Genomic DNA, 19,438 nt, shown 5'->3' on the forward strand with positions numbered 1-19,438 from the left:
ACACTACAGTTTGGAGCAGCTGAGATGTCTTCTGTCATACTTTATAAGAAAATAATGTGCAAAGCACAGACCTTGGAAGCAGTGGAGAGTGTTTGGTGTGGAAACTCCATGATCCTGGAGAACAGTGTCTGAGTAGGTGCTGAACTAGGGGCGTGTGTGATGGCTCCGGTCGCCCACCACAAACCCACCTTGGAGAGAACTGCAAATGAGGTTATAGATTTAAGTCAGGCTTTCGATCAATGCTAATCTTAAATCATATGGGTGTATATTGCTGTTTATATTCCAAAAGTCGGCCTCGTGTACACACACACACACACACACACACACACACAAAGTACTTTGGCTAACTTTATGAAGCAGTGATATCCTCCTATAATCTAAGGTCAGAATGTGTCCATTAGCAACTCTGCTTTTAGGGGCTTAGAGTTCTATTAAATGCAAGTGGAGTCTGTGTGCCTAAAGAGGATATTTTCTTCAACTGTCCAGTCCCTCCTTAAAAAAAAAAAAAGCCTTTCCACCAATGTCCTGCCTCTGTGGTTCTTACCCGACCAAGTGCTCTTTGCCTCTTTTTAAAAGAAAATCCGGGCATTGAAAGACATAGCTCGGTAGTAGAGAGCTTGCCTGGCCTGCAGGAGGACCTGGGTTCAGTTCTAATGCTGGAGCAGAAAAGCAAAAACCAAACTCAGCAAAGTTCTCTCTACCCGTAAGGAACAGAGCCACAGGCCTCTGTGAAACCAAATCCTAATACCTGCTACTTTCTTTTCCTGCTACTTTCTACTAAGTCAGAAACGTGGTTAGACCCCATTAGAAGCAGGGTGTGAGGGGGAAAAAGGTGAGAGAGAGGTGTGGATCTCAGGGTGAATTGTTTTGAGTTCTGTGAGGAAGCTGGCCTTCAAATGGTACTGAGGAAGGCCAGGAGAAAATGATCTTTTACATGATTGATCAGCACTACTCGACTTATCTGAGCCTTTGAATCAAGCTACTGTACTCCTGAAGGGTGATAGATTTTTCTCAAGTTACAGAGTCTGGTGGTGGATTTTAAAAAGCTCTTGTTTTGTAATGGGAGAGAGAATATCCCCTGTGACTTTGGCCTCCTCTCCTCTGGCTGTGGACGGTGTGAGTGACCAAGGGTCCCATGTGCTTCTGAAGTACGCTTGGTAGTGGTCAGGCACCGGCTCTCCCACTGGACTGTTCAGATCCCAGCTCTGCCGCTGGCTAGCCGTGTGACTTTGGACAGATGACTTACCTTCTCTGTCATCCAGTTTCTTCATTTTCAGTGATAACAGTTCCTATATCTTCAGAGTCATCATTAGGATCCCTTAAGTCCATGTAAATATTAATGCATATACAGAATCACACCTAATTAATACCTGAGACACAGAAAGAGTAAAGTAAACAGAACGTGCCGTCAAGTCTGTGAAATACGCTTCTGTGCTTAGATTGTGATTAGAGTAACATTCTGATCTTGAACTTTGTGGTGGTTTCAGTGTTTTTAATTTTTGTTCTTTTTTTTTTCGTAGATCTCATTAGCCGGGTGAGTAATAACAATATAATATGGTAACGTTCATTTACGAGGCTATTATTGTAGGGCTTGACTAACACTTATTCTGTAGGCCAACAATGTTATAATAGCCTGTTGCCAAAGGAATGAGTTCCTTTGTGCATGTGATTTGGCCAAAATTATATCTAAGTTGTGTAATAAGCATATGAATTGTGACAGGATTTTACTCAAGGGTCAGGACAATGGATCCTCTCACAGGGACCTACAGTGAAAACGAGGGGAGGGTGGGCGTTTAAAGAAGTTTTGTTAGTCATTCAGCCAACAGGCAACCTGCGGGTTAAAATGACTGAGAGGAAATTGACACTGGGTTTTCCATATGTTGTGTGGGTCATAGTTCAGAGTTTGCACAAATTGGAGACGCACAGTCTGCTGCTTCTAATCACAGGGAGCCAGTCCAAGAAAGCATGTCCCATGGATCTGAAACAAAGTCTTGAGGGGTTTACGTATGTTGCATGATCGTTCATGTCGAAGGTCACGGACAGGTGCCACTCTAGTATGTTCTGCCCCACACAATATGTTTTAAAACTTCAGACAGAATTTTGGGGATTGGCGATTTCATACACACACACACACACAGAGAGAGAGAGAGAGAGAGAGAGAGAGAGAGAGAGAAGCCCTGTTTGCAGCTTCTTTGAACACTTGGAGCTGCAGGCGGCGCCGGCCCACCTCCCCCCATGGCAGCAATCTGCTGCCATCAGTGGCGGCTGTCTCCTTCCCCGGGCGTGTGCGCGTCAGCCTGCCACCCACCTGCCACCCGGCCACGTGTCCCCATATGCTGGCACACCTGCCCACCTCCCCCAGGTCTGCTTCCCTGGCCATCCCTGAGGTGTTTGGATGAGCCTGCCTCCCCCAGGTCTGCTTCCCTGGCCATCCCTGAGGTGTTTGGATGAGAAACTGCCCCGCATTCTGATCTCTTAATTTAGCCCTGTGTCGGAGGTCCCTGTGAAGCATATTGCAGGGTGGGTTCAGGAAGCGCTGCAAGGTGGGGGCTCGGACCCTGGCTAAGTCAAGTTCTAGCTGTGACCATAGTGGGTGGCACTGTCTGATTTTCCCACTTGGAAAATGGCTGAAAACAGGTTCTTTGGGAACTGCACGAGCTCACATACAGGAATTTTTGTATGCGTGTCCAACAGGTAGTGTGTATGTATAAACTTGGAGGGCACTAACACACCTGGGCTGTGTGCGCACTTCAGCCAGCGGCTCGGGGCTTTCTCTTACTGTGCTTGGATGATCTTGCTGTCCTGCAGTTTCTGACTGCGGTTAGCAGCTCCATAGTTCTCATCTGTGGCTGCACACTAGATGTGGCTGTCGAGAAGACACAGACACCCCCTGATTTAATTCAGCTGGCTTGGAGGCCACCTTTTTAGAATTAAATCCCCCAGATATCTGAGTGAGCAGCCAGTGCTGAGGAGGTGCCTGAATCAGCCAGGAGCATCCCACTCGGGGGTGATGTCATGGCAGCCACCAGGCCGTGAGATGCTGAGCCCAGACAGGTTAGAGACCATACTTTGTTAGATCCTCAGATGTGGGCCTGAGTGACTGGCTCCAGCTTGTCCGGACTGGAAAACAAAGGCCTGGGGAAGCGCCCGTGCTGGTCAGAGGAGTGGATTCCTGTGTCCTCCCTCACGTGTGTCTGCCCCCCAGACCACAGTCTCCTCAAGCTTTCTTTCCACCAAAACTTCGAATGGACTCCTTGGCCTTGGAAAAGTTATTTAACTTCCATGTGGCTTAAGTAATTCCGAATTGTGAAGTGGCCAATACTATGTTGCCCTAACATTTCGCTCATGTTACGCTCTGGTTCCGGAAGCCGTTTCGATGGTATTCTCTGCAAGTGAAGCAGGTGGAGGAGAGCAGCAGAAAGGGAGAAACTGAGTCAGAGAGAGACAGGCATCTCCAGGTTAACTGCCTCGGCATTGCCCATGCGGGACACTGACGGGTGGAGAGCAGCCGAGAGCTTGAGGTCTTCCTGGGTCTCGCTGTCTGAAAGCACCATCTTGGCACCTTCACATCGGCTCAGGGACCCTGTCCTGTGTGGCCCCTGGGGGCTGACAGAACACTTAGATTTGCAGGCTTCGTGAAAGTTGTCACTAATACTGTTTTTTTTTTTTTTTTCCTTGAAGACTCTAGATGTGGGTGTTTGACATTAGACAAACAAAGTGGTGTGCAGTGCACTTTAGGAGCCTGGTCAGCCTGCTCCCTCGAGCACGTGTGCGGCCTTCGGGACGGGCTAGAGGTAGGCTTCTCTTCGCCCTGGTCTGGCCCTCCTGCTGCCCCCCCAGGCCTCTTCAGAACAGGAACCACAGCTGTGGGGGGGAGGGCATACTGTTAGGGAGACGCTGTGCTCCAGAAAAAAAGGCCAGATCGGTGCCCCTTGAGTCTCCCCCTAGACGAAAGTGAACTTCAACTAAGAATTTACTGAGTTTTAATCTGACCTTAGGAAGAGAGAGATCAAATTACAGTTGCTTTCTGATGACTGTGGGAGGAGAAACTCCACAGTTCCAGAGTGGTGCTTGCGTTTAGTGAGACTGCTTGGTTATGTGGCCTAGGCATGTGGCCTGTTTGATTGTTTTTGTTTTTGAGATACAGGCTGCCTATTTAGTCTGGACTGACCTTGAACTCACTATGTTATCCTGGCCTTGAACTCATGATCTCCCTGCTTCAGCTCCCTAAGGCTGGGACCATGCCTGTGCTCACGATCCCCAGTTTACAAGTGCTTTAGATAGGAATCCCATGATCTGGATAAATCTGGAACCAGAGAAATCTTTGACAAATGAGGACCCATTGAGTGAATAAATAAAACAAATAAAAAGTAACCCAACTCTGAAGCAGAAGATTTCCTATGTGTGAGGAAGCTGGTTCAGCCACTTGCCAGGAGTGATTGCCTAGGGGTGTCCAGTAATTTGGAGTAGGATGGAAGGAAGTGTGAACTTAATAACTGTATTGGCTTTTGGGGGTTAGTGCTGGAGTCCAGCGTCTTCTGCGTCCCAGTCATGTGCGCTGCCAGTGAACCCCATCCCTTCTCACACATTTTTTAAAGTTTTCTTTAATGTGCATGAATGTTTTGCCCTTATGTTTGCATATTCACAGGGTGAGTACCAGAGGAGTGACCCGCAGAGGTCAAAGAAGGCCTCAGATTCCCAGGAACTGGAGTTAGAAATGGTTGGTTGTGAGCCTCTTAAGTGTTTCCTGGGAATTGAACCTAGGTTCTCTGTAAAAGCAACAAGTGTATTTAACTGCTGGAATGTGTCTCTAACCCCTTATTTTGGCTTTTAGTGAAAAAGTAGCACTTGCTTAATATCATTAATTAACACTAGATATAAATATTTAAATATGTTAAGTCCCCTTTCTCCTAACTTCCATCCCCACTGTAATCAAGAACTAATATACTTAAAATTCAGCCCTAGTTTGAAATAGGGATGCATTTGCACATAGTTGCCTTACGGGATTTAAGGACTGCATTCAAAACAAGGGTGGCTTTGTCACTCTTGTAAGTGGTAGGACTTTGATCTGCAATATTAAATCCAATTAATATTGTGCCAATTAATAGGTGAAATTAGTAAATGCTCACCAGAAGGGAGGCCAAAAGATGGTTGTAGACCCCTGAAGTCATCATCCGATTAATTAAGTATTGAGGCAGTTGGGAGTGTCTTATCTGAAGAGAGGAGTGGGGGTGACTCAAAATCATGGCTAGCATGGGTAGCCAAGGGCATGGCATTCTGTTGACTACAGACAGACTGACTGACTCTCAGAGTTGTCATCTGTGTTCCGTTGTTCTTAAGATGGTAACTGATGCCCTTCTTGTACACTGGACTTCTTGGACTTCCTTTAGTCCACCAGCAGAAGCTGGTAGTGCAGGGTACCTGGTCTTAAGAGCCAAGTAGACAGAGAAAGTGATGGAGAAAAGTTCTTGAGTTCAGCTTGAAAATTGTTTTCATAAGCAAAGGAGTTGCTAAGCGGAAAAAAAAAAAGTTCCAGGACCAATCGAATGGAAGTTACCAAGGAAGATCAATTTTTATTTGATGAGATGAAAAGTGTATTGAAGCCAGATGGTGATGGTGGTGCACGCCTTTCATCCCAGCATTGGGGGTGTGGCAGGGGCAGAGGCAGGTGGATCTCTGAGTTTGAGGCCAGCCTGGTCTAGAGGGAGAGTTCCAGGACAGCCAGGACTACATACAGTGACCCTGCCTCCGAAAGCAACAATGACAGAGATGGCGTGGGGAGAGGGAAGACAAGTGTATTGAATACCAAAGCCAAACAGACAATAGGACCCTTGTTCCAATGGGTGTGATGACATACAGCCATATGTCTGTAATCCAGGGCTTGATAGTCCGAGGCAGGAGGATTATGAGTTCAAGTTGGTCAGTTAGTCAATCAATCAATATGCAGACAAAACCAAAACTCGCCCCCCCCAAGAAAGCCCCAGCAACTGTCCAACATTGAGATAAATCCTGTGTGTATGGAGAAGTTGGCTTAACTTGTCTGCCAGGAATGGATTTTTAAGGGCTTCTATTAGTTTGGGGCTCTGTGGTAAGAAGTATTGACCTCTCAAATAATCTTGTTTTACAAAAAAGTATTCTATAAAGGAAATGTTTCTTTGCTGACTTTCTATATGTAAAACCGGAACTCATTCTTTCCTTGGGGACACCTCTTTCAGTAACTGAACTCTTAGCCTTTAGGAGTTCAGGCCTATGGCAGCTGACACAAGTTAGCAATGTGGAGTTGGGGGTCTGAGATCCAGTGGGAGCTAAGCCCATGCTCTGCTGATGCCTCTCGTTGAGGGCAAGGACTTAGACACAGACGCACGCCCTGCCACAGTGCCTTTGTTGAGATGACGCAGCCAGCAGACACACAGTGGATATTCTAACAGGCCTGGGGCAATGCTCTGTGAGGTTGAGGTGTAGTATTTGTGAGGACACAGTCTGAGGGCGATGGGTAAAAGATTCCTGCAGTAAGATATCAGAAGCGCCCATAGGACATGGTGGATGCTGAGGAGAGAGAACATTCCAAGTAAAAGAAATGACAGCAGCCAAGAGAGGTTGAAAGGAGCCCAGAGTAATAAGGAGCTGCTAAAAGAAAGGGCGTTGATGAACCAGTGGGTCCTGATGGAAGACCAGAAGGCAGGGCAAAGGGGGCAGGATTGTGCCGGTTATGTAGCCAAGTGTGCGAAGCTCAGGGACTGGCCCTGAAGTATGTCCTCCCTGGATACAAACGGGGATGAAGGGTGTGGGCTCATGAAGGAGGTTGCTGCTTAAAGCAGAGAGGTCTCTGTTGAAAAAGCCATTAAGATGAATGGTTGTGGATGCCGCCGCTGATGGAATCTGGGGAAGGCCCTGCTCCAGGAGGCCCTCTCAGGGCTTGTGTAGAGGTTTGCCTCCTTTCCGGCGCCCTTTCACCTCTGGCATAACTGGCCAGAAAGTTTGGGCGCTGGCCTAAGAGGGTGGCTCAGTAGATAAAGTGCTTGCCATTCAAGTGTGAGGGTCCAGAGTTCGGCTGGGTCCTCAGCTGGTGTAGTCACTGTGGCATCAGGCCAGGGAGGAGACCTGCCTTCACGGAGATGCATCGCCACCTTTGCAGCCAACTGTGCAACTGTGCATTCTCTGAACTACACCGAGATCCAGAAGGTTCCTTGCAGTGTTGAATCAAAGCACTGCAGTGAACTTTTCATGTCTGCTGCCTTCAGTTCTACTGAGGCGTCTCGGGTTTTGACCGGTTCGTCATGCACATAACGTCAGTACTGGACACTTGGGAAATATTGACTCCCCAAGTTACATAGATCTCTGAAATGTTGATACGTCTCATCGTAAATGTAAAAAGTATTTGTATCCACAGGAATGTTATCTGAAAAAGTCTTTGAGCACAGTATTGGGAATCTGTCAAGTTCATAGTACAGCAAACAAGTTTTCCAAAATTTTAATGGTTGCTTGAAAGCATGAATCTTATCACTGGCTAAAAATACTGTCAGCCTTTCCTTGAAGTATCAGCTTGACTTTGTTCATTTCCAAGAAATAGTCTGCCAAAGGCCCACATTTGACTGGCCGTAATTTACAAGTTATCCTTTCAGTTAAAAGTAATACACCATGAACAAGTGGCTTGTTGGCCTCCAAGCCAACAGTCATATGTGTCCTCTTCCTTAGCATGGCCACACACTGCAGCAGTGGCAGAAAGACCTGCACACAATAGTTCATCACCTGCAACACCAAGAACATTTATTCCAGGATCAGTTTTCAATAAAATGAATATTTTTGGGGCTTTGACAGACATTCTTATTTTTAAAAAAATACCTCATTTAATTTAATTTTCTGTGCATTGGTATGAAGGTGTCAGAATACATGGAACTGGAGTTACAGACAGTTGTGAGCTGCTGTGTGGTTGCTGGGAATTGAACCCGGGTCCTTCGGAAGTGCAGCTAGTGCTCTTAACCACTGAGCCATCTCCCTAGCCCCCTTGCCCGACATTCTTAAGTGAAACCAGCATGGGTTTTCTGGCCCTCATTTATTTATTATGTATGTATGTATTTATTTATTTGCCAGGGTCTCACTAAGTTATGTTCTAAATTAACTCATCAGTTAAATTACCTTTCTTCTGTAAATAAAACTGTGATGCAGTTGGTCTGTGAAGATGTGTCATGTTTAGCCGATGCCTTCCTGGCTCCTCTGTTGGAGGTGACGCTGCTGATTATCACCTGTGCTGGTTAGTTTCTTTGTCAACATGTTGAAAGCTAGATTCATTTGAGAAGAGGGAAACTTGAGTGACCTTTTAGCTTGACCTGTAGGACACTTTCTCAATTCATTAATTAAGATTTGGGAGGGCCCAGCCCATTGTGGGCCGTGTTGACTCTTGGAAGGTGGTCTTGGGTGGTATGAGAAAGCAGGCTGAGCAGGCAGGGAGAAGCCGCTCAGTAAGCAGTACTCCTCCCTGACTTGGGCTTCAGCTTCTGCCTCAGGTCCCTGCCCCAGCTCCCTGAGTGGACTCGAGGGTGGAAACCAAGTAAGCCTGTGCTTTTGACCGTGGTGGCCGTGGTGACACCATGGCGTGACAGCATTTACAATCCGTCCTTTACGCTGCCACCACAGGTAGGCCTTAAGCCCTTTAGGCATCTGCATGAAAGTGAAGTTTGAACTTGTAGACCCTGAAAATGCATTGTCTGAGCCCCAGTCCCCTTGGTTCACGTGTAGCAAGTGATGGCTTCTGTTATCCGTGTTTCATGCCCCCTTCTCCTTTGCATATTCATATTCTTTTTCCATTTTTAGAGTGACTGGGTGACTGCTTGGCCTGATGATGTCCGCCTTTGCCTTCACATATGGGAGAGGGCCTTGTTCTCCTCCGTGGGTACAGCTACTGCGCAGAATTAGGCAGCCATTTCCTGTTTCACTTACTGTTGTTTGCTTGTTGGTGTCTTTAGTGAGAAACATGGGTCATTGTTTTTACCTGTTTTTGTATGTAATAGTGCCTGGTCCATAGCAGTTGGGTGGTAAATAAATTAATGAAGGGAGGGGATCAAAAACCAGTTATAGCCAGTCTGGTCTATAAATTGAGTTACAGGACAGCTAGGATTGTTACACAGAAAAACCCTTTCTCAAAAAACTACCCACTGCAAAACAAAACAAACAAAGAACAGTTACAAAGTCAAAGAGAGAGAAAATAATGAGTGAAATTTTTGAAAAAGGAAAAGAAGCCTTGAATCCAGAACTCAGAAGGCAGAGGCAGGCAGATCTCTGAGGCCAAGGCCAGCCTGGTCTACAGAGTGAGTTCAAGGACAGCCAAGGCTACACAGAAAAACACTGTCTTGAAAAACCAAAATAAATAAATAAATAAATAAAAAATAAAAAAATAAAAGGGAAAGGAAAGGAGAGGGTGGGTAGGAGGGAAAGGAAGAAAGAGAGGGAGGTGGGAGGGAGGGAGGGAGAGAGAAAGAATAAAGAGTCGCAAATGCAAAGATAGGAAATGTTTTGTAATGGTTTTTAAAAAAGTTACTGTACAGCTGGGAGCTGGGTTGGGAAGGGGGTTATGAATAATGCCATGGATACTCTCATGTTTGTGGCCTAGAGATGCCTGGAGAGAGCCATATGCTTCTGGAGGAAACCCGGCCAGAAGAGCAGAGGCCGTGGCCCACACCACAGGACCACGGCAGTCTCTGTGCAGGAGGGAGCGTCTGTGGTTGGAAGCCTCTGGCCCAGGCTGAGTCGTAGATTCCTCCCCACTATTGGCTGTTCCTGCCCTTCCGTCCTTGGGCCGTGCCAGGATAGTGAGATTTTCCTGATGACTGGGCACATTTGGCATCTGGATCTTATGGTCACTAACAACCAGCAGTTTCCTGTCTCCTTTGGTTGAGATGACCATGGCATCGATCAGGGAGCAGTGTCAACTGTACCCTCCGATTCCTGGGTGCCTGGGAGGAAAGGAAAAGGGAGCCCTGACAAGAGCTTCGTTAATGTCACGTGCTTTACTGGTGCCATTCTGGGCCAGCTTCTCACTCATGAGCAAACCTCAGGCATTTGTAAGCTCTCTATAGACAGAGGAGAGGAGCCTGCACGGACCACGTGGGTCTGATGCCTAACAAGCTGGGATTTGACGCAGAGTCTCTGGGTCCAGAACTTGTGCGGGTTCTGCTCATGGGTTCACTCTCTCTGCACTCTGTGGATGTTTTTCAGGCTATATAAAACTTCTTCTGGCCTTGTTTATACCAAATTGGTCATTTCTCGAGGCTGTGTGCGTGTTTTATTTTGTTTATTTATTTTTTGGGGAAAATCTGAAGTTGTCCTCTGAATGTTACTCATCCTGCTTTGGTGGTTTCTTGTTCTTAACTCTAGGGCCAGTGTGGATGGAGGGGGAGCTCCAGTCCTCTTTACACTCCAAGCCATCTCACTAGCCTGGTGTTTGCAGGGTTGGAAGTTTGTTTAGGGTTGGGAAGGTGGCTTAGTAGGTAGAGTGCATAGATGTACGTAAAGCAGGTGTGGTGACAGCTGTCTTTAAACCCAGCACTGAGGAGGCGGAGGCAAGAGGATCCCAAGTCCAAGGTCATCCTTGACCGCATATTGATGCCAGCTTGGGGTGTGTGGGACCATCTCAGTGGAGAAGAGGTTTTGTTTGTTTGTTTTAGTTTGCTTGTTTTAATAATCATCCCTACTAGCAACCATGACAAATGGAATATGGAAAGAATGTCACTCCTGCAAGTCTATAGTATGCTGGCTTCTGTCGATCGTACTGCACAAACACCCCAAAAAGAAAACAAGCAGAACAAGCCTTCTTCCCAGTAACTTTTTATTTTTAATTAATTATTTTTTTCATCACTTTACATCCTGGTTGTAGCTGCACCCCTCCTTCCCTCCCATTACCACATTCCATCCCTCCCTTCCCCCCTCACCTCATCCTCAGAAAAGAGGAGCTCCTTTTCTGATCCACCCCAGCTCATCAAGTTGCATCCGGACTGAGCATATCCCCTTCCCTGTGGCCTGGCAAGGCAGTCCCTCCAGGGGGAGTGATCAAAAAGCTGGCAAGTGAGTCCCTGTCCAATGCAGTCCCCACTTCCCTTACTAGAGGACCCACATGAAGCCTAAGCTGTCCATCTGCTCCATCTTTGTAAGGTGTTCCCAGAAACTCTAAAACATACATATTTAAAACAGAGCACGATCAGGTGAGTATATGGATATCAAAAGGCTTTTTTTTTTTCAACTCATATCTCTCCAAAGAGCACCCTCCCAGGCTTTTACAGCCTCCTTTTTTCAAATGTCAGTTATTCACAGAGGCTAAGCTGGCCAGCCTGAATCCTACTCAATACCTGGCCGTGCAGTTGGAAGACTGCAGTCAGTTCTAAGTTCTGCAAGACAAAAAGAGATGAGGTGTGCTTATCCACATGCAAAACAAGGCAATTTTATAGATTGTCTGGAGGTGACGAGGAAAAGAAGTCGCCATAAGCACAGCGTGGATGGTTACCACGCGGCTGTGTGCACACACCAGAGGAATGCTCTGGTTTGTTTTTGGAACATCCGAGTTGTGGTTGAAGCTTATCTAAGGCAGCAATAAAGCTCACTCCCTGATCTTGGGTTCCCTTGGTACATTTCCAGAAGCATCAAGCTTTGTTGGGAAACAGAATAAAAGCGCCCCCCACCCCCACCCCAAACACCATTGCTGATGTCAGTGGCAGCTTTCCACCAGGTGGATACAGCAGAGCTGTCTCAGTGGGAACCCCAAGTGGCAGCCTGAGGAGAGACCGGAGATGGGAGTCACACCCAGGAAATCTTTTGTTTGTTGTGTTTTTTGAGATAAGATCTCACTACGTAGTTCTAGCTGGCCTGGAGCTCACTGTGTAGACTAGGGTGTCCTCGAACTCACAGAGACGCACCTGCTTCAAGATGGGGACTGCTGTACTCAGCCTTCCCAGGCTTCTTAGGATGAGGCGGATAAAGCAGTTGGACCTACAAGTTTTTGCACAGCTGCAGGACATCCTGGCCCTTGGAATCACCTTAGCTTGTTGGCTGGTCGTACTTTTTGTTGATTTTTATGGGCTTTTGGCCTTTCATCCTTGACTCCATCTGTGTGTGCCAGGAGGTTGAGTGTAGAAAATAAAGCAAAGCACGAGTTAAGAATACATTTGATTGCTTGATAGCAGCCCTGGCTTTGAGCCTGGCCGGAGTAAAGGTTAAAATTGTTGGCCTACCTCATAGCTTACAGTTGAGTTTGCATTAGATGTCCTTGTGATCTGTTGTCTGGTGTGGTGGATGTTGGGCCGACCAGTGAAATATTTGCTCACAGTCAATGGTACTAGGATTTTCTTGGGCTGCTGTAGGTGTAGGGTGTCCCCCTGAATCTCTGTCTGTATCTTATGTTTGTAAATGCAAAGTACAAAGCAATTTTATTTCTTCTCTCTTGCTAAACTGTTTGGCCCTTTTCCTTTTGAATTCATGCATATTTTTAGGAAATAGAGGTGTACAGTGGGATGTTTTCCTTCAGCTGAAGGACTTTGAGCGTGTTTCCCTACAAGGCACATCAGGCTCCTGCTGTTGGACACACCCACACATAACTCCATCAGTTTATACATAAGCTGACTTTAGTGCTAACCCATTTGTCTGTCTATAGGATGCCATTTCTTAGACTATGGAGCACATGAGTGTGTTATTAGGGTCTCTTTTTTTGTGGTTAACTTCTTTTTTGATCTATTAAGGATTTCCTGGTGATTTCAGTCATTTTGTAATTTATGGCTCATCTTATAACAGGTATTGGTAGTATTAGGATGGAAACATTTATACAAGAGGAAATAAAAGTCAAGGAAGCAGGTAATTGAGCGATTTATCAGCCTTAGCAGACAATGCTTCTGATAGCAACATGGTGGCCATGGTAAATTTATTTCTGATTGCTCAAGGGGACAGATTCTATATGCTTTTTGTGCATACAGAGGTGCTCAAGAGTGTAAAGGAGAGAGTAATCTGTCCATGGACTTGCCAGAAGAGCTGGGTTTCTAGACTGGCCTTTTGGTGGGTGGATTCATGCAGTGTTTTAAACTGTTCCTTGGGTGCACGTTTGCTACCATCTATGTAAGGCCGAGTTTACTTTTGGTTGTTGCTGGCTGGAGCTTACTAGGTAACAGGAGGCTGCACACAGGAAGTCTTTTTCTACATCCTTCACTTGAATGGTATTTGGTGGCAGGAAACAAAAACGTGGTAGTCCGTTCATATCACTGACTTTCTGGCCTCAGGGGCTCAGCTCCAGGCAAAAATAGTCGACTTAGCTGAAGAGGACATTGTTAAGCAGGAGGGCTAGTTTTAATCGTCAGCGTGACACAATCTACGATCACTTGGGAAAGGGGTCTCAGAGGAATTGTCAGGCTGAGGTTGGTCTGTAGCCGTGCCTCAGAAGGGTTTTCTTATTTGTGTTAATGGAGCTGGGAGACCCCACCTGAATGTGGGTGGCACCATCTGGTGGGCTGGTCTCTGGAATGAAGGGAAGACAGAGGGACCTAAGCTCCAGCAGGCATGCGTTACCCTCGACTGTGGGTGTGATGGGACAGCTGTTCCAGTTCCTGCCACCTTGACCTCCCCGCAGCCATGGGCCGTAACCTGGGATTGTAAGTTTCTTCATGAGTTGCTTTCGTCAGGGGATTTTATCACCACAGTAGGAGGCAAAATGGAGACACTGATGGTACAGCTTAGAATTCAAATGTGAAAAAAATCCATAGGAACATCTGTTTTAAAGAAAGTTTTATTTCTATGTGATGAGTGTTTTGTTTGTGCATCATATGCATGCCTGGCGCTTGCTCGTTGTATTTGGAGCTGAAGTTACACACCGTTGTGAGCTGCCATATGGATGTTGGGATCTGAACTTGGGCCCTTTGGAAGAGCAGCAAGTGGTCTTAACTGATGAACCATCTCTCCAGCACCCAAAGGAACACCCTAAGAGTGTCAGTTTTCTGGGGCTGCCATAACGGGGTATCAAATTGGTGGCTTAACTTTCAACCTTTAAATAAAGATTTTATTTCTTTTTGTGCATGTGTTTGTATGTTTGTTCACGAGCAAACATATGTCATGGCATGTGTATAGAGGTCAGGACCACTTTCAAAACTTCATTCTCTCCTTTCACCCTTCCGGTCTGGGGACCAAACTCTAGTTGCCAAGCTTGGCAGCTTCTTCACTCCACAGAGCCATCTCTCCAGCCCAAACTAGTGTTTTAAACAGTAAAAAGGGACTGCTTGTCTCCAGTTAAGGGAGTGGAGCGTTCATGGTCAGGCAGTCAGTAGGGCTGTGTGCTTTCTGAAGGCCATCCCCAAGCTGCCTCAGGAGTCTGTCTAGCTTCTGGAAGCTCTGTGGCTGTGAGAGCCGCCCATTTACAGCCTTTAAGTGGTGTCTGCCTCAGGGTCCAATCTTGATTTTTGTAGGGACCTCATTCATCTTAGATCTGGGAGTCACGCTAATGACTTCACCTTAACTTGATCATGTGAAAAGCCCTGGTCATGTGACCTAGGGTTGGTTAGCACCTGAACATCCTCTGAACAGAGTTCTGCTTGTGACGTTAGGTATTATCCATTATGCACACAGTTTAATTTTTTATTACAGTGAATTTATTGTGTATATGTTGTGTGCCTTGGCATGTCTGTAGACATCAGAGGACAAATTTTTGGAGTCAACTCTCTTCCCCTGTAAGTTGGTCCTAAGGATCAAGTTTAGGGCAGCAAGCTTGGTGGCAGGCTCACTTACCCCTGGGGTCACTCGCTGGCCCTGCACACAAGTTTCAGTGAGTCTAGTGATTATCATCTGCTTATTGAAGACAATAACTACAAATATTGAAGAGTCTCTGCCTTGGATGCAGTGGAAAACCCCCAAGTCTTCAAAAGAACTATTAAAGTAAGAATCAAAACTTGAAATCTGCAGGTGGGGGCTGGGGAGGTGGCTCGGTGGGTGTCACCCTTGATGCACAAACATGAGGGCCTGAGTTTGGATCCTCAGTGGCCACATAAAAGCCATGATGCCTGCTTGTAGCCCTGGAGCTGGGGGCGGAGACAGAGGGATCCCTAGAATGCATTTACCAACATGCAGAGACAAAGCACTGAACCCGGCTCAAAAATGAGGTGGACAGTGAGGGAAAACGATGTCCATTGTCACCCTGGCTCCACACCAGCCTGCATGGGTGTGTGGGCCCACGTGCATGTCTCTACACCTCTAGCCTCCACAAATCTATAAGCGCTTGAAGCCAATTAATTAACGTAGGTGTAAGACGCTGATGATCCCAGTGGCTCCCGAGGCACACCTATGTATTAGAAACACAGTGATAATCTCAACCTGTTAAGGTTTTTGTTTGTAGCATACGCATTCTAAAATCCTGCCAAAATGAAATATATATGCAAAAAAAAAAAAAAAAAACAAAACTGTGTACTTGATCCTTTGCAAAAATTTATTTTTGCCACAGTGCTCCTTGGCTTTTCACTCAGAAAGTCCGCACGAGTAAGCAGCTATGTTCTTGGAGCCTTGGTTTTGCATGAAGCTTGCTGACATACGCCAAACGTTTGCCATGGTAGCAGGCATGTCTTCAGCATTCCATTCATCCAATAGATCTTTATTGGTAGCGTGCTGTGTGCCAGGGCTTGGTCTAGAATTCACTCACTCACTTAAATATGATGGAGAGGCACCAGCATGCTGTAATGTGATATGAGCTGGGTGGGGACGCTGGAGCTTTGTCAATCAGCCATGAGATCTCTGGCACACCACTGCCATCTCGGGGCCTTGCCGTTAGAAACGGGTTTCCAAAATCATAAACAAGTTTTGAATTTACAAATTATTCTGAAGTTCTATTGGACAAGCCCGGATACTTCTCTGTGCTTTAACCTTGGTCTCTGAAGGTGGTGGTCACAGGACTGGCCGCTGTCTGCTTTCTGATTGAGAATAACTGGGGCAATGAAGCCACTTCCACTGAGTCTACGGCACTTTGTTGGGTGTTTTCCTATGTTTTTGTTCTTGTTGTTCTGTTTTTGAGAAGGTGTTTCATGCAGCAGGCTAGCCTGGAACTCCAGCTCCTCTTGCTTCCACCTCCCAAGTGCTGGGATCACAAGCTCATAACCACACCCAGCATTCCCTATATTCTGGTTTCCCTAAGCAGGTGGGTCTCCACAGACACATGTGGCGTCTTGAGAGCATATTTTCCTTGGCGGTTTGTGGGAAACACCGGGGTTATTAAGGACAGGGACAGGGCTCTGTCAAGGAGGCAGAACTGGTAGAAATGCTAACTAAAGCCATTTGAGGTTTCCAGGAGAGGCTTCTAAGTCAGTCCTGGGACCTCCTGGGGTCAGGGCCAGAGGGGCCGCCTCCTCTTGACTGGGAAGGAAACTTGGGTGGTAAGTTTTTAAAATAGGTTCTTTTCTTTGTTCCGTGTTTGACTCACACGAGAAAAACAGCATCGTAGATTCCAATTTTGAAGATGGTTCTAATTGCCATTATTGATAGGCACTATTTCTCCAAATGTTAGGGCTTTTCTTCCCTTTCACTCATGCCTTTGAGAAACAGTGAGGGCCTGCTTGGTACTTGGCACTGTTCCAGGAGATGGGGACACAGCTACAAATGAAACAGATCTGCTTTCCTGTTGTTGAGGGGTTACCTGAAGACCTGAGGACATTGGCCACATGAGTATTTGGGAGATAAAGGGTTTGTGACAAAGAGATAAACAGTCACAAAGGCCATGTGGCAGCACTTACACCCCTAGTCCGAGAGAGTGGTTGCGAATGATTTCGCGGGTATGCAGGTCATATAGACTTAGAGGTCTGCGATTGTATGCCGATGAACACAAGAAGCCTTGTGGAGCCTTTGAGCATTGGGAATCCTGGGATATGACATATTCTTGAAAGCTTCAGTCTGGCTGCTGGTTGAGACTCCCAACTAGAACAAGACTGCTTCTATGGCCCTGGCAAGGAATGGTGGTCATGTCCACTAAAGTGGTCTTGGAAGAAATAGAGAAGACAGCCACGACAGGAGCCTAACAGAATAACAGAATCTGTGAATGAGTGGCATGTGATAGGAACACTGAAAAGTGGCAGGGAGGCTTGGTGGGGGCTCCGAGCCTTTGTGTTGGAGAGACGGACAGTGGCCGTTTCTGCTGAGATGGGTGTTTTGGTGAAGGAGCTGTCTGGTTCCTTGGCCATGGGGAGACGTGGCCAGGCTCTTTATCTGAAAATGTTGAACCTGGCTTACTAACTGGGTTGGAATTCATTCAAAGACAAGGAGTGATGTGTTTATCTTTGTTACCTCTTTCTACCAAGCCCTGAAGACCTACAATGGCTCCCTCTTTCAGGGCTGCTCATTTAAGGTTCTTGGGCCTCAAAGGGATAATTTAGACTTTGGCAGATGTGTTTTTGCTCACATCATAAAACTGGTGGAGAACAGCTCTGGATGCTGCAGAAGAAACTTATTAACCAGCGTGGCGGGGGTGGGTGGCTTTTGTCTTCCGGGCATCTGTTGCCTGGCTTTTCTTCTGTGACCCACATTGAGCCCACTAGATCCCGCCCTCTAGCTTCCGTGATAGGCCCGGGAAGGGAACATGACCACCAGCAGGCCAATCGGAAGAGGAAAGACCTTTTACTCTTGGATACTTTAGGAGAGTGAAAATCCAGAGAGCCTGCAGCCAGGTTTTTGCCTCTTGGGAAAAGTGGTCTAAGAGGCATCTCTGTGCTTGCAAAAACCTATCAGATCCCAGCCCCATTGTGGCCTTCACCTTGAGCAGGAGAAGCCACCCAGAAAAGTGATCTTGCTCTGTAGTCCGGCCACCTGGCAGTAGCTCGCCACCACCAGAGAAGTCGGAGCTTGCTCTTGCATGGAGCAGGGTCTCCAGAGAGGCTAACTCCCTGCCTCTGTCATGTAGTGGAGTGGCATTTTAAGCTCGTGGGTGTGAGGGCATCAGCGGACATGCTTACCTTCGGTGAACCAATAGTGCTGGTCTCAAATGGAAAGAATGCTCCACATTGGGTTAATTATCCACACACACACCACCCCAGTATTAGCCTTATTCACAAAAGAGATGTTTGATTTTGGTTCTTCGCAGAGGAACAAGCCTGTGTGGGGGTGATGGTTTTCAACAGCTAGTGCCATTTCCAAAGCTGCCTATACCGCTAAAACTAACTGCTCCCCTTTTTGGCAGTGGCGGCCTTGTGACCCGAATCCTTGCCCGTCCCTGCTCTACCGTAGCCTATGAACTGCAGGGCTCCACTTGGGCCATGTGAATTCTGAGAACATTTCCTTATGTCTTTGTTGTATTAGTATTAGTAGGGGTTTGGCTGCTTGTAGCATGCCCCCACTCTTAGCCCGCATGAAGCCCCAGTCCCATCCTTGGTGCCACAAACATCTGTAACCCTGCATGCAGAAAGGAGAGGCAGAAAGAAGAGGAAGAAAGAAGTCACTCTTGTCCACACAGCAAGTGTTCTGCTTTCATTTTTGTGATAAATATCCTGATCAAAATCAGGAGAAAGGGTTTATTTCAGCTCAGAAGCCTGGGTTCCAGCCCACTGTTGCAGAGGTCACAGTGCACATACTTGGAACAGCTGTCAGTCACTCAAGATCAAAGAACGAATAAAGACATGCATGGTTACTTGCTTTCAGCATGACTTCCCCACTCACATGCAGTTCTAGATTCTTTGCCTAGGGAATGATGCTGCCCAAAGTGGGCTATCTCGCCCATATCCATTAACTTGATTGAAACAACTCCATAGACATGCCCACCGACACAGATTCTAGGTTGTGTCAAGTTGACAAGTAAATCTAACCATCACAGTGAATTCAGTCAGCCTGAAATACCCGAGAGCCTGTCTCAAGCAAACAAATAAAAACCCCTAAAAATTAGCGTGAGCATTGGTTTTGCCAGTTGCTTTTGTAGTACAGCTCCTTCAACTTCTCACATCACTTTTGTATAATGTTTCATGTAAAAATGACTGTTTGATTTGCAGCAAGTATTACGGGTACAGTCAGTCATGCCGGTAGAGATTTGTAAGCTTGAAAGGCAGGTCTAGATATTTACCTCAGGCGGATAGTAGGAAGGAAGGGAGCTGGAAGGTCTTTACAGGGAACTGAGCTAGTTGGTAGATAGCAGGTGAACATACCTGAGTGTTACTGAGACAGTCACTGTTGACCCAGGTCAACCTCTACTAGTCCTAAAGGCTGGTGGATCTGTGTGTGAGGACCACTGATAGGAATGATATATAAGTAGGCTGAGAAATGGGGCCTGCAGGTTCTGTGTGCCCTTGCTTTACCCTGACTCCAGAGGCTGGAAATTAATAGGTATTTGTATATGTTGTTTGTCTATCTGCTCCCCAGCCTTCTAAATGAGGATGCCCCGAGCTGAGTGTCATCCCAATTAAATGCATTTAATAAAAACTTGGCAACTTTGAGAAGAGGAGGTGCAGAGACATTC

General features: G+C 46.6%; 1 protein-coding gene across 6 annotated transcripts in view; it reads left to right on the top strand.

The window, feature by feature from the left end:
• The window catches only part of Znf827 (zinc finger protein 827), a 167,915-nt gene that overhangs the window by 6,930 nt on the left and 141,547 nt on the right, over positions 1–19,438 (top strand). The window lies entirely within an intron of this gene.

Source organism: Meriones unguiculatus, chromosome 10 (assembly GCF_030254825.1).
Source record: "Meriones unguiculatus strain TT.TT164.6M chromosome 10, Bangor_MerUng_6.1, whole genome shotgun sequence".
NCBI lineage: Eukaryota > Metazoa > Chordata > Mammalia > Rodentia > Muridae > Meriones > Meriones unguiculatus.